General features: G+C 40.0%; 2 protein-coding genes across 2 annotated transcripts in view; one reads left to right on the forward strand and one right to left on the reverse strand.

The window, feature by feature from the left end:
- The window catches only part of igfbp5a (insulin-like growth factor binding protein 5a), a 42658-nt gene extending 42583 nt beyond the window's left edge, over nt 1-75 (reverse strand). The window contains exon 1 of the mRNA XM_083534476.1: nt 1-75. This exon is cut by the window's left edge and continues 658 nt beyond it. The gene's annotated coding sequence lies outside the window, so the exon portion shown is untranslated.
- Nucleotides 1-15227, forward strand: part of wbp4 (WW domain binding protein 4) — a 218884-nt gene that overhangs the window by 186755 nt on the left and 16902 nt on the right. The window lies entirely within an intron of this gene.

Genomic DNA, 15227 nt, shown 5'->3' on the forward strand with positions numbered 1-15227 from the left:
TGTTCAGGGTGAAGGGGAAGCGCGCTGTAGTCAATTTAAACCTCCCCGACTTCAGAGGCGGGATCTGCTGATTTATGATCCACTGCCGTTAAAACAACGACCCTTATTTTAAAAAAGGCAGTACACATACATATATTACTTGCATAAAATGCAGTATGAATGTTTGTATGAATGCGTCTTTAGTTTTGCTATGGACCTACTAAATAATTAGTGTTCTAGTCATCGCGAAAAAGGTTTGTTAATGTGTATGTTGTATCTAGGTTGTCCTCAAAATATATACAGTGCTGTGTAAAAGTATTTTCATAATTTTTCTTTTTTATTGCATATTTGTCACTTAGTTCAGATCATTAATCAAATTTTAATAGATAAAAGATAACACGAAGATTAGGCTGCCCAAATCTGCCTAGCCTTATTTGAAAAAGTAATTGCCCCTAAGCCTAAAGACTGTTTTTTGCTACTGGCATTTGCGATCACTGGCAATGATTCGTTCACATCACTGTGGAGGAATTTTGGCCCACTTTTCTTTGCGGAATAGTTTTAATTCGAGCATGAACAGCCTGTTTAAGGTCATGCCACAGCATCTCAATCGGATTTAAGTCCCTAACCCTAACCCTAACCCTAACCCTAGATCTTTGTGTAGGCCACACCAAAACCTTAATTTTTTTTTGAGACATTCAGAGGTCGACTTGCTGGTGTGTTTTGAATCATTGTCCTGCTATATATATATATATATATATATATATATATATATATATATATATATATATATATATATATATATATATATATATATATATAATTTTTTTTTTTTTTATGTCAGTTATGGTGTCCTAATAGGATATCACTGTGTTCTGTGTTCTTTAAACTTGTAGTTTGAGCATCTTTTCTGAATATGCTTACAGTTAACAGTTAATCTATTCCAGAGCATGTACAATGCAACTCACAGCATAATAAAGCAGATTTCCATAGAATTACCATAGAGCAAATATCTGCCTTGAATGGATCAGCACATAAAGATAGACAGTGTATAGAAGTGTATTAAGAGGCAAAATAGCTAAACATTTGAACGAGAATCTCAAGACATCCAAATGCAATGAAAATAAAATAAAACATGTACACTGCTGTATAACCCAAGTGCCCTTGAACACAGAATTAAAGGTTCCATCAATTATGGCAAGTTGTCCAGGTCCTGAAGCTGCAAAGCAGTCCTAGATGAGTACACCACCACCATGTTTGACTGTTGATATGCTGTTCTGTTTATGAAATGATGTGCTTGTTTTATGCTAGATGTACAATAACAGGATGTAACAAAAGTCTTGGGGTTAAGCAATATAGTTTATTTTTTTGGTAAATGTCAGATGAGCCTTTGCATTCGTTTTTTTTGTCAGCAGAAGCGTTCGACTTGGAACTCTCACATGGATGCCATTTTTGCAGTTTCTTCTACATGAAACATAAACACGCCCTGAGACTCAATGTATTATTATTTTTTATATTTATTTATATTTTATATTATAACCCTCAATAAAAATGCTTAAAGAGAAATTGCTTTTATTAGTGGTTTTAAAATGTAAAAGTATGGGTGCCAAGGTTAAAAGTCTAAAAAGGTCTAAAAGGTTATTAGACTCTTTCAACATAATTATCATAACAATAAAAACTATTACAGAGAACAGTTTGTTGGCTCTATTACAGGGGTGTCAAACTCAAATTATATTTGGCCCACGAGGTCATATCAAATATGTATTAGTGCTGGCCCGCCAGTATATAGCGCATATACCGCTAATACTACAAATCCCAGAATGCTTTGTTAGTGCGTTGGCGCGTCAGTCAAGGCCGCTGAAAAACTCTGCGTACTCAGCGCTGAATTTAACCTGAGATTTACCGACTTTGAAGCCCAGAAATGCAGATTTAAACTGCTCAGTAATCCGTTTGTGGTTGGCGTGGAAAGCGCACCAACCAACCTCCAAATGGAGCTGATTGAACTCCAGTGTAGTGACACGCTCAAGTCAAAGTACTACTCTGTGTGTGCTGCACAGTTTCCATGTTTCCTCTCCGACACACTGCACAACTCCGTGCCCAAGCTGCTCAAACGCTCTCTATGTTCGGCAGCACATATCTTTTTGAGCAACTGTTTTCTTTAATGAAGATGAAAAAAAACATGCACAATTGCAGTCATTTTTTCAATAAATATTGAGTTTGGCCTGCGACTTCGTCCCAGTTTTTAATTTTGGCCCACTGTGAATTTGAGTTTGACTCCCCTGCTCTATGACAAAGGTATTTTTTTTTGTTTGCAAAAAATAGTTTATTGTTGCAATATTTAAGTAGATCAAAGCAAATTATTTGTTTGCATGTCAGTAAAATAATGTGACATTTGTGTGGATTCCACTCCAAGCCAAGATGAGTTGAGTTGAGAACAGATGACGTTATTGTGGCAGTTATTTAATGCTGTTTTATCCCTCAAAATGGACATGTACATAACGTTATAAAACATGGTTTATAACGTTAGTTTAAATTCACTAACCAGATTTACTTAAGTGTGGTCATCCTGTCGCACTGTCACAATGGAAGCACGTTGTGTAAGCTATGTGTCGAACTTGTAGTGGGTTAAACTGGTCAGTGTCTGCCACAAATGAGTTAGAAAACCACCTATTTTTCTATGCTCGCAATCAATCACTTGAATAAAACAATAAACAGATGACTGAAAAGCCAGGGAACTCTTCTAATAGGCTTAAAGTTCGATTGTCTCGGGGGCTCAAAATCTTGCACGTTAAGAGACAAAATATCCTAGAATGTGTAAAACAATGTTTTTTTACTATTCACAAGCATCTTCTTGATAAAGACAAAGAATAAACCAAATTAACAAACTGTGTCATGAAAAACTATGTCTGCAGAATTCACCTGTTAGCTGTCCCAGCAGGACCCAGGCACAAGCAAAAACAGTGAAACACTACTTGAAACACTGAAATGTTTTTAGTACCCTTGGTGGGATATAAAAACAAAAACTGACTAAAACATTTATAATATAACTACTCAGAAAAACTCTAAGAAGGGACATGCTACTGCTCACAAAATGGCTTCGCCTCACTTTGAAATAGCTGACCACTGTGGGGGGCATGGTCAAGACAAAACATTAATTTGAATCCATAAACTTAAAGCTATACAAACATTCAAATATGTATAAAGAATTAGTAGAATTTACTTCAAATGTTTATAGTAATACACTTTTGCTAAAAGGATGGAAATGGCAGTGGTGAACACGTATTTTAAGAAGAAGGAGGATCATAGGGTGACGTATAAGAGTGGAGGAAGGTGCACACAGGTGGATTATCTTCTGTGTAGGAGATGCAACCTGAAGGAGATTGGAGACTGTAAGGTGTTGGCGGGGGACAGTGTAGCTAGACAGCATCGGATGGTGGTCTGTAGGATGGTTTTGGAGGCGAAGAAGAAGAGGAGGAAAGTAAGGTTTGAAAGAAGAATAAGATGGTGGAAACTGAAGGATGAAGAGTGTAGTGTGAGGTTCAGGGAAGAGGTCAGACAGGGGCTTGGTGGTGGTGAAGAGGTGCCGGATGATTGGGCAACTACTGCAGGAGTGATGAGGGAGGCAGCTAGAAAAGTACTTGGTGTGACATCTGGAAATAGAAAGCAAGACAAGGAGACGTGGTGGTGGAATGAGGAAGTGCAGGAGAGCATTAGGGGAAAGAGGTTGGCAAAACAGAAGTGGGATCGACAGAGTGATGAGAAAAGTAGGCAGGAGTACAAGGAGATGCGGCAGCAGGTTAAAAGGGATGTGGCGAAAGCCAAGGAAAAGGCATATGAGGAGCTGTATAAGAGGTTGGACACTAAGGAAGGAGAAAAGGATTTATACCGATTGGCCAAGCAGAGGGACCGAGCTGGGAAGGATGTACTGCAAGTTAGAGCAATAAAGGATGGAGAGGGAAATGTGTTAACTAGTGAGGAGAGTGTGTTGAGAAGATGGAGGGAGTATTTTGAGCAGCTGATGAATGAGGAAAATCAGAGAGAGAGAAGGTTGGAGGATGTGGATTTGGTGAAGCAGGATGTAGATAGGATTAGTAAGGAGGAAGTGAGTGCAGCGATTAAGAGGATGAAGAATGGAAAGTCGGTTGGACCAGATGACATACCGGTAGAAGCGTGGAGATGTTTAGGAGAGATGGCAGTGGAGTTTTTAACCAGATTGTTTAACAGGATTCTGGAAGGGGAGAGGATGCCTGAGGAATGGAGAAGGAGTGTGCTGGTACCGATCTTTAAGCATAAGGGAGATGTGCAGACCTGCAGTAACTACAGGGGAATTAAGTTGATCAGTCACACCATGAAGTTATGGGAAAGAGTAGTGGAAGGCAGGCTGAGAGAAGAGGTGACCATCTGTGAGCAACAGTATGGTTTCATGCCGAGGAAGAGCACCACAGATGCCTTATTTGCTTTGAGGATGTTGATGGAGAAGTATAGAGAAGGACAGAAGGAGCTGCATTGTGTATTTGTGGATTTAGAGAAAGCGTACGACAGGGTGCCGAGAGAGGAGTTGTGGTATTGTATGAGGAAGTCAGGTGTGTCAGAGAAGTATGTGAGTGTGGTGCAGGACATGTATAAGGACAGTGTGACGGCAGTAAAGTGTGCAGTAGGTACGACAGACTGGTTCAGGGTGAAGGTTGGACTGCATCAAGGATCGGCCCTGAGCCCTTTCCTGTTTGCAGTGGTAATGGACAGGTTGACGGACGAGGTCAGACAGGAGTCTCCCTGGACTATGATGTTTGCAGATGATATTGTGATTTGTGATGAGAGTAGAGAGCAGGTTGAGAAGAGCCTGGAGAGGTGGAGATATGCGCTGGAGAGAAGGGGAATGAAAGTCAGTAGGAGTAAGACAGAGTACATGTGTGTGAATGAGAGGGAGGGCAGTGGAGTGATGTGGTTGCAGGGAGAAGAGGTGGAGAAGGTGGAGGAGTTCAGGTACCTGGGGTCAACAGTGCAAAGTAATGGAGAGTGTGTTAGGGAAGTAAAGAAAAGAGTGCAGGCAGGGTGGAGTGGGTGGAGAAGAGTGACAGGAGTGATTTGTGATAAAAGAGTATCTGCAAGAATGAAAGGGAAAGTTTATAGGACTGTGGTGAGACCTGCGATGTTGTATGGATTAGAGACAGTGGCATTGAGTAAAAGACAGGAGGTGGAGCTGGAGGTAGCAGAGCTGAAGATGTTGAGGTTTTCATTGGGAGTGACGAGGATGGACAAGATTAGAAATGAGTTTATTAGAGGGACAGCACATGTAGGATGTTTTGGTGACAAGGTGAGGGAGGCGAGATTGAGATGGTTTGGACATGTGCAGAGAAGGGACAGGAATTATATTGGTAGAAAAATGCTGAAGATGGAGCCACCAGGTAGGAGGAAAAGAGGAAGGCCAAGGAGGAGGTTCATGGATGTGGTGAGGGATGACATGCAGGTAGTTGGTGTAAAAGAGGCAGATATAGAGGACAGGGTGGTATGGAGACGGATGATCCGCTGTGGCGACCCCTAATGGGAGCAGCCGAAAGAAGAAGAAGAAGAAGAAGAAGTTTATAGTAATACACTCAATCCTAAATAATGTAAGTATGCTGCAATTAAAATGATTAATTAGATATTAAATTAGCCGACTATAACAGTTAAAACATTTATATTTGTGAAATAAGTCAGTCAATCAGAACTAAACAAAATAGATATAGAATTTTGTGAAAGTAAATGGACACCTGGCAGTTGTACCCCTATGTGATATTTAAACTTGCTTTATTAGATTTAGATCCCCAGTGTTAAGTGTGTTAAAGGTACAGGACACTAAAGTTTTTCCACATCAACTTTGGCAAACCACTGTCATGAACAAGTGTGCATTTACCTTTGTGGCAGCAATAGTTTGTTGAAAGCCCACAAATATATATATATATATATATATATATATATATGTATATATATATATATATATATATATATATATATATATATATATATATATATATATACAGTGGAACCCGGTTATGTCGCCAGCCTAGGGGAAAAAAAGCGTCGAGATAACCGATGATCGAGACAAACGAAAACCAATATGCCGGCAATATATTAACGTGCTTAAAATTCCTTTATGTACATGATGTGCGTTATTAAATGAGTGTGCATGCACGTGTTTTTGGAGGTTTTCTTTACACAACAGCGTTGCTGCGATTTGTTTGATTGGTCATGCGGATCGAGATAACCTGTAATGCGAATAAGGAGGAAGCCGAAGTAAACGCAAACAAAGTTTATTGAGAATACTCAGGAGATAATCCACCAATACTTGTAGCGAAGCAGTAATATCCAGTGGTGTGCTCCGGGAGAGTGGTCCACAAAGTTCTGTAAAAGCAGAGACAGTTCGTGTAGAGAATCTATGGATCCGCGCTATGGAAAGCGCAGCAACGGATAAACGTGGTGCAGACAGTGTGAACATGGAAAACAGCAGGATCGGGGTAATCCGGGGTGCCGTTGAGAGAATGCGGAGTCCGAGAAAAAGGGTACGTAGCGGGATACGTATACGCGATTACACAGACCGCCATGAACCAACACATACGATCATGCACAAACAATAACGGACCACGAATGTGTGGAGGTCAGGGGCTTAAATAGGAGATGGGATGAGTGAGTGAACGAGAGTCAGGTGTGTGTGATCAGCATGACTGTGACGAGCTCCGTGCAGGCGTGGCACATATACAGTGAGGAAAATAAGTATTTGAACACCCTGCTATTTTGCAAGTTCTCCCACTTAGAAATCATGGAGGGGTCTGAAATTTTCATCGTAGGTGCATGTCCACTGTGAGAGACATAATCTTAAAAAAAAAAAATCCAGAAATCACAATGTATTATTTTTTAACTATTTATTTGTATGATACAGCTGCAAATAAGTATTTGAACACCTGGGAAAGTCAATGTTAATATATGGTACAGTAGCCTTTGTTTGCAATTACAGAGGTCAAACGTTTCCTGTAGTTTTTCACCAGGTTTGCACACACTGCAGGAGGGATTTTGGCCCACTCCTCCACACAGATCTTCTCTAGATCATTCAGGTTTCTGGCCTTTTGCTTAGAAACACGGAGTTTGAGCTTCTCTATTGGGATTAGGTCTGGAGACTGGCTTGGCCATGCCAGAACCTTGATATGCTTCTTTCAGAGCCACTCCTTGGTTATCCTGGCTGTGTGCTTCGGGTCATTGTCATGTTGGAAGACCCAGGCTCGACCCATCTTCAATGCTCTAACTGAGGGAAGGAGGTTGTTCCCCAAAATCTCGCAATACATGGCCCCGGTCATCCTTTCCTTAATACAGTGCAGTCCCATGTGCAGAAAAACACCCCCAAAGCATGATGCTACCACCCCCATGCATCACAGTAGGGATGGTGTTCTTGGGATGGTACTCATCACTCTTCTTCCTCCAAACACGTTTAGTGAAATTATGACCCAAAAGTTCTATTTTGGTCTCATCCGACCACATGACTTTCTCCCATGACTCCTCTGGATCATCCAAATGGTCATTGGCAAACTTAAGACGTGCCTGGACATGTGCTGGTTTAAGCAGGGGAACCTTCCGTGCCATGCATGATTTTAAACCATGACGTCTTAGTGTATTACCAACAGTAATCTTGGAAACGGTGGTCCCAGCTCTTTTCAGGTCATTGACCAGCTCCTCCCGTGTAGTTCTGGGCTGATTTCTCACCTTCCTTAGGATCATTGAGACCCCACGAGGTGAGATCTTGCATAGAGCCCCATTCCGAGGGAGGTTGACAGTCATGTTTAGCTTCTTCCATTCCATAACAGGTCTTTGAGGGTCAGAATTCTAGCTGATAGACAGGTGTTCAAATACTTATTTGCAGCTGTATCATACAAATAAATAGTTAAAAAATCATACATTGTGATTTCTGATTATTTTTAGATTATGTCTCTCACAGTGGACATGCAACTACGATGACAATTTCAGACCCCTCCATGATTTCTAAGTGGGAGAACTTAGCAGGATGTTCAAATACTTATTTTCCTCACTATATATATATATATATATATATATATATATATATATATATATATATATATATATATATATATATATATATATATACAGTGGGTACGGAAAGTATTCAGACCCCCTTAAATTTTTCACTTTTTGTTATATTGCAGCCATTTGCTAAAATCATTTAAGTTCATTTCTTTTCCTCATGAATGTACACATAGCACCCCATACTGACAGAAAAACACAGAATTGTTGACCTTTTTGCAGATTTATTAAAAAAGAAAAACTGAAATATCACATGGTCCTAAGTATTCAGACCCTTTGCTGTGACACTCATATATTTAACTCAGGTGCTTTCCATTTCTTCTGATCATCCTTGAGATGGTTCTACACCTTCATTTGAGTCCAGAAATTTTTGATTATACTGATTGGACTTGATTAGGAAAGCCACACACCTGTTTATATTAGACCTTACAGATCACAATGCATGTCAGAGCAAATGAGAATCATTAAGGTCAAAGGAACTGCCTGAAGAGCTCAGAGACAGAATTGTGGCAAGGCACAGATCTGGCCAAGGTTCCAAAAATTTTTTTGCTGCACTTAAGGTTCCTAAGAGCACAGTGGCCTCCATAATCCTCAAATGGAAGACGTTTGGGACGACCAGAACCCTTCCTATAGCTGGCCGACCGGCCAAACTGAGCTATCGGGGGAGAAGAGCCTTGGTGAGAGAGGTAAAGAAGAACCCAAAGATCACTGTGGCTGAGCTCCAGAGATGCAGTCGGGAGATGGGAGAAAGTTGTAGAAAGTCAACCATCACTGCAGCCCTTCACCAGTGGGGCTTTATAGCAGAGTGGCCCGACGGAAGCCTCTCCTCAGTGCAGGACACATGAAAACCCGCATGGAGTTCTCCAAGATGGTGAGAAATAAGATTCTCTGGTCTGATGAGACCAAGATAGAACTTTTTGGCCTTAATTCTAAGCGGTATGTGTGGAGAAAACCAGGCACTGCTCATCACCTGTCCAGTACAGTCTCAACAATGAAGCATGGTGGTGGCAGCATCATGCTGTGGGGGTGTTTTTCAGCTGCAGGGACAGGACGACTGGTTGCAATTAAGGGAAAGATGAATGCGGCCAAGCACAGGGATATCCTGGACGAAAACCTTCTCCAGAGTGCTTTGGACCTCAGACTGGGCTGAAGGTTTACCTTCCAACAAGACAATGACCCTAAGCACACAGCTAAAATAACGATGGAGTGGCTTCACAACAACTCTGTGACTGTTCTTGAATGGCCCAGCCAGGGCAATGACTTAAACCCAATTGAGCATCTCTGGAGAGACCTAAAAATAGCTGTCCACCAACGTTTACCGTCCAACCTGACAGAACTGGAGAGGATCTGCAAGGAGGAATGGCAGAGGATCCCTGAATCCAGGTGTGAAAAACTTGTTGCATCCTTCCCAAAAAGACTCATGGCTGTATTAGATCAAAAGGGGGCTTCTACTAAATACTGAGCAAAGGGTCTGAATACTTAGGACCATGTGATATTTCAGTTTTTCTTTTTTAATAAATCTGCAACAGTGTCAACAATTCTGTGTTTTTCTGTCAATATAGGGTGCTATGTGTACATTCATGAGGAAAAGAAATGAACTTAAAGGATTTTAGCAAATGGCTGCAAAATAAAAAAGAGTGAAAAATTTAAGGGGGTCTGAATACTTTCCGTACCCACTGTATATATATATATATATATATATATATATATATATATATATATATATATATATATATATATATATATATATATATATATATATATATATATATATATAGTGTATATGTGTGTGTATATATATATATATATATATATATATATATATATATATATATGTATATATATGTATATATATATATATATATATATATATATATATATATATATATATATATATATATGTATATATATACGTATATATATATATATGTATATATATGTGTGTATATATATATATATATATATATATATATATATATATATATATATATATATATATATATATAAATAAAACCACACACACAAGCAAGTTAGCTTTTGCAATTGTCAAGGAGAGATGAAAGACAAATTCAGAGGGAACATAGCCACCTTCTGTAAATGAAAACATCCAACAGTTCATAACTAATCATATTGTTGATAACTTGTTTGTGCTATTCCATCCTCTGTCTTAGTTTACATCAGTCTACAGGAATTCAAGATGATACTCAACTATTCACACACACTATACTTTATACAGCATTACAGATTGTTCAGTTGTTATTTCATAGGGCAAAATCAACCAACCAGCAATCATGGTAATAACTGTGTCACAGTGAAATCTCTTAAACATAAAACTTTAATAATAAAGATTTGATTGTTTTGTGTCTGGCAGCAATTTTTCTAAGCAAATCATGTTTAAATAATTTATTGGTTTTCTGTTATATGAAGGATGGGGACGCATACCCAGGAGCACCCTGTAAAATCTTGGAATGCTCTTTTACCTCAGGCAAAATGCATACCAGCAGCAGTATTATGCTTTAACTCCAAATAACTCAAATTCGCTTATAATTTGTAATTGTAATTGCTTGGGGACCTACATTCTTTATATGTTGTATGTAGCACATGCAGACAATAGTTTAAAGAATTCATATATACACTAATTATGTATCATAGTCTAGATAAATAATATATCTAAAATAAGTCGTTTCTTTGGTAGTTGCTGTCAGGATATCATCTGTTTTATCCATCAGTAAACCCTAACTGAAATAATCACATGAAATTTGGCAGGGTTCTATCTTTGCAGTACAATTTATTGCAGCATTATAGAAAATCTACATATCATTACCAAACAAAATTTATGTTAATATATGAGGTATCAGTCTTCAAGCAATTAAACAATATGTGTTGTAATGCAGCTAGGTTTTGGCTGATTAAAAAATCTGAAAGATTAGTAATTATGTTTGTCTATATGAAATATCGAAATTAAATTTGAATTGTGTCCTGGGTTCAATGTGTATAGGTCGAAGAATTCTTGCATAAAGATCAAATATGTGACATGTGATCCTCCTAAAGACAGATACCTGTATTTTTGCATGACCTTGCTTCCAAGGTAGTGGGAAGGTAGTAAAGATACAACGATATAATATGCTATTAGTTAAATAAGCAGTAATATGAGTAAGACAAATGCCCAAAGCACATAAGGGCCAAATTTCCACAGGCACAGCAGATCATTATCAGATTTGCTGAGCGTAAATAGAACATCTACAGACCATGAAGAGTGGGAAAAAACATGTGCATACAACAAGATAGCCTCCATGACAAAATGGCCATACACTTTATGGCTAAATTGTGGAAACATGACCCACACCTAAGTGGGCCCAAACTTTTCAGGAATTAAGGGAAATGGTCCATACATGCTCCAACAGGTCAATGAAAGAACTTATGGTTCCTTTACACAGTCCTACCCTTTACAATAAACAACTTTGGGATTTGTGTGAACTGTGTCCTAGGTTGCCATGCTTGAGTTTAGTGTCTAAATTCACAAATTAGATTCTCATTAACTTTTATAGATGTAGTGTACATTGTTGTAGTCTTGTAGTATATTAACAGTATGTGTAAATTTCAGCAACAAGAGTCTGCTTGCAGGAAGACCCCTCTTATACGGACTGTAGCAAACAACCAGCTGGTCCAACTTCCTCCACAAGGCAGTTCTGTGAACATGCGAGCACTGGACACACGTGATTAAGTTTCTCCTGGTTGGGGTCCAGAAAGTGAGGAGGATAGAATGCCTGGAACATGACTGGCCATGGGGCAACAGAGGGCACCTTGGGAACATTCCTCGGCCTGGAGTAGAGAAAGGCACTGGCCATGCCTGGAGTAAACTCCAGAAGAGAGGGGGCCATGGAAAGGGCCTGAAGGTACATAACTCTCTTTAGAGAAGAGACAGCCAGAGGAAAAGCCGTCTTGACTGCGAGAAACCTCAAGGGCACCTCGTGCAAGGGCTCAAAGGAAGGCTTTGACGGGGCCCCCAAAACCACGGGCAGATTCCACGAAGGCACTCTGAAGGCCTTAGCGTCAGAGCAAATGTGTCACTAACAGGTTTTTCCCAGTAATCACTCAGCATGCACAGCATTAAATGTCGTAATAGCACATATTTAAACCTGTAGGGTGAAGTAAGACAACCCTTTGGTGAACTGGACCAACCGGGCAGTTAACTGGATGGTTCTGATACCATATCATACCATATCCCATGGAGAGAGCTCTGGATTGAAGACTGGTCTCTACAACCTCAGCAAAGACCAGAGGCTAAAAGCTGTGCCCCCTCAGGGGCCACAGCCACAGTCTCCACAACTCTGGGCAGGGATAAAATAGAGTGCCCCCTGCCTGAGAGAGAAGATCCCACCTGAAAGGAATCTCCCAGGTAGGGTGTTCGAAAAGGGCTAATGGGTCTGCAAATCATGATTGGCCAGGCCAGCAATGGGGTTACCAGAAGGTGACAGACTCCATCCCGTCAAACTCTCTCCAGAACTACCGGGAGCAGTGCAATGGGGGGAGGTGGAGGCTGTGGCTGCAAAATGGCATCTAGTCCGAGAGGAGCTGGGTGAGTAAGGAAAAACCAAAGGGAACAGTGTGAGGTCTCTCTCAAGTCACAATCAGGTCCACTTTTGCCCTTAAAAACATCCATATTTGCTTCTGGGTGGAGCCTCCATTCCCAGAGCCTTGGCCCTTGCCTCAAAAAGGCATCTGCTGCATGTTTTGGGCACCCTAGGATGTATTCTGCCCTCATTTAAAGCAGCATTCCATGGATGTATTGTCCTTATAGACCAGCAATTGATGGCCTTCAGGTCAGGTCCCATTTTAGATCTGCAGCAGCTGAACCGCTCACTCATAAAGCTAAGGTTCAAGATGCTCCTGCTGAAACAAGTCATGTCGCAAATCAGGTCCAAAGACTGGTTTGTCACGATAGATCTGAGGGACGCATACTTTCATATATCATATTCCTCTACACAGGAAGTTTCTGAGGTTTGCTTTCAATATCAGGTTCTTCCGTTTGGCCTTGCACTCTTACCTTGCACTTTCACAAACTTCATTTACATTTGCAGCATTTAGCAGACGCCCTTATCCAGAGCGACGTACAAAAGTGCTTTGAGTCTCTAGCAATGAATGAATCTACACTGGTACACTAGATTACAAACTTAATATGAATATAACTCTTGAATTCTACAAAGCAAACTTGGAAAGTGCTAATTTAAGTGTTTCAGGAAGAGGTAAGACTTCAACCGTCGTTGAAAGATAGCCAGGGACTCCTCTGTATGGACATCTAGGGGAAGTTAATTCCACCACCTCGGTGCCAGAACAGAGAAGAGCCATGAAGTATACTTACCTCTCATTCTGAGAGAAGGCGGTACCAGTCAAGCAGTGCTGGAGGATCTCAGACAGCGTGGTGCAGTGTGAGATGTGATGAGGTCTCTGAGGTAAGATGGTGCGGGGTCCATTTTTGGCCTTGTAGGCAAGTATCAGTGTTTTAAATCTGATACGTGCAGCTACTGGAAACCAGTGAAGGGAGCGCAGCAGTGGGGTGGTGTGGGAGAACTTAGACAGATTGAACACAAGTCGTGCAGCTGCGTTTTGGATCATTTGCAGTGGACGAATAGCATTTAGGGGAAGACCTGCCAGCAGAGAGTAGCAGTAGTCCAGTCTTGAAATGACAAGAGACTGAACAAGCACCCTTTGTGGACGGAAATGGTCAAATCCTTCGGCTGTTGTAGAGAAGAAACCTACTTCATTGATGTAGAAGGTGACATTGGAGCTGAAGAGGTGGGCTGAATAAGAATTATTCCAAGATATAGACACATTGGTGCGCAGATCGGTAAGGAAAGGCAGGCGGAGGCAGTGACTTAGGTTGCAGGAAGCGCTCATCCAGTTTGTTTTGAGTATGTAATTCCTGCTTTTCAGCTGGCTTTTAAGCTGTTTAGCTTAGCAACAGCTCGAGTCACTACCTATAAAAGTTCCTCAAACCAGACTGACTGCAGAGGTCCAGTAGAGCACCCCCCTCATTCTCCTCCTCTGAGGAAGAGAAGTGGAGCGCCACGTTCTTTCCACAGGGGGAATAAACCGTCTAAGAGCGGGCTTCCGAACCCTGGAAGAAGAAATTGTGTCTTTGCATAGTTAAGCAACATGTTACAGCTGTTATCACTTAGGGTGTACTCACTTTTGTTGCCAGCTATTTTGAAAATAATGGAAATATATATGTATAAAATACTCATATTAATTCATAAATAAATAATGTTCTTGATTGCACTATTGTTCTTGAGTACACTATTTCTGCTCTGTATTAAATAATACTTGAATACTCTTTAAGACCTTCTTGAGGAGAAGTATTTGATTTATCTCCATAAGTATGAATCAACAAGGCAGGGCCTTGTTAAATTATTATTTAAAATAATTTATTCAACATTTATGTAATGCTTGTTCAGCTTGTGACATTGTGACAATTCAGTAAGTATTCAGGGCATAAGACTTTGCAGATTCTGGTTTCTCAGAAACTCACTTAGTAGCAATTGTTTGGCTTAATAATTTCAAGAGAGCAGTACAGTAAGGCTGGTGATAGAACAAGTCATCTCAGTTTTACTTGTATAGTGTTTTAGACAATGTACATTGTCGCAAATCTGGTTTACAGCTGATTATTTAAAACTGATATAATGCAAGTAATAAAAAGACATCATTTGTCATTTCGTTGGCAAATACCTTTAGCAGTATGACCCACAATAGAATATTACATAAAGTATTATTTAAGGCAGTGGGTAATACTTGCCTCGCCATTCTACCTGTTATCTGTACAAATTAGCAAATTTGAAATATTTGTGGATAAGTCCTGCAGTAACAAGACATAGTATAGAATGTATACAGTGTCTGCTGTATTGACTAATTTAGCCTAAAGCCATGGTCACACTACACTTAATGCTCCATTGACTCCAATCAACACATGTATATGGTGGACATCAGAAACACAAGCTCAATGCAAGTCTCACATGTAAAAAATAAAATAAAATTTGATTTGATTTTTTACATGTTTGTATTTTTAAAAGTTTGGTAAACACTGACCTGCCAATTTATATCACGTAAAGAAGAGTGACCAATAGAGAAATTATAAATCATGGTGGGGCCTTTTCAGAAAATAGAAGATTAAGAAAGCATGGATTGTA

This window comes from Silurus aristotelis, assembly GCF_946808225.1.
Source record: "Silurus aristotelis genome assembly, chromosome: 2".
Lineage (NCBI taxonomy): Eukaryota > Metazoa > Chordata > Actinopteri > Siluriformes > Siluridae > Silurus > Silurus aristotelis.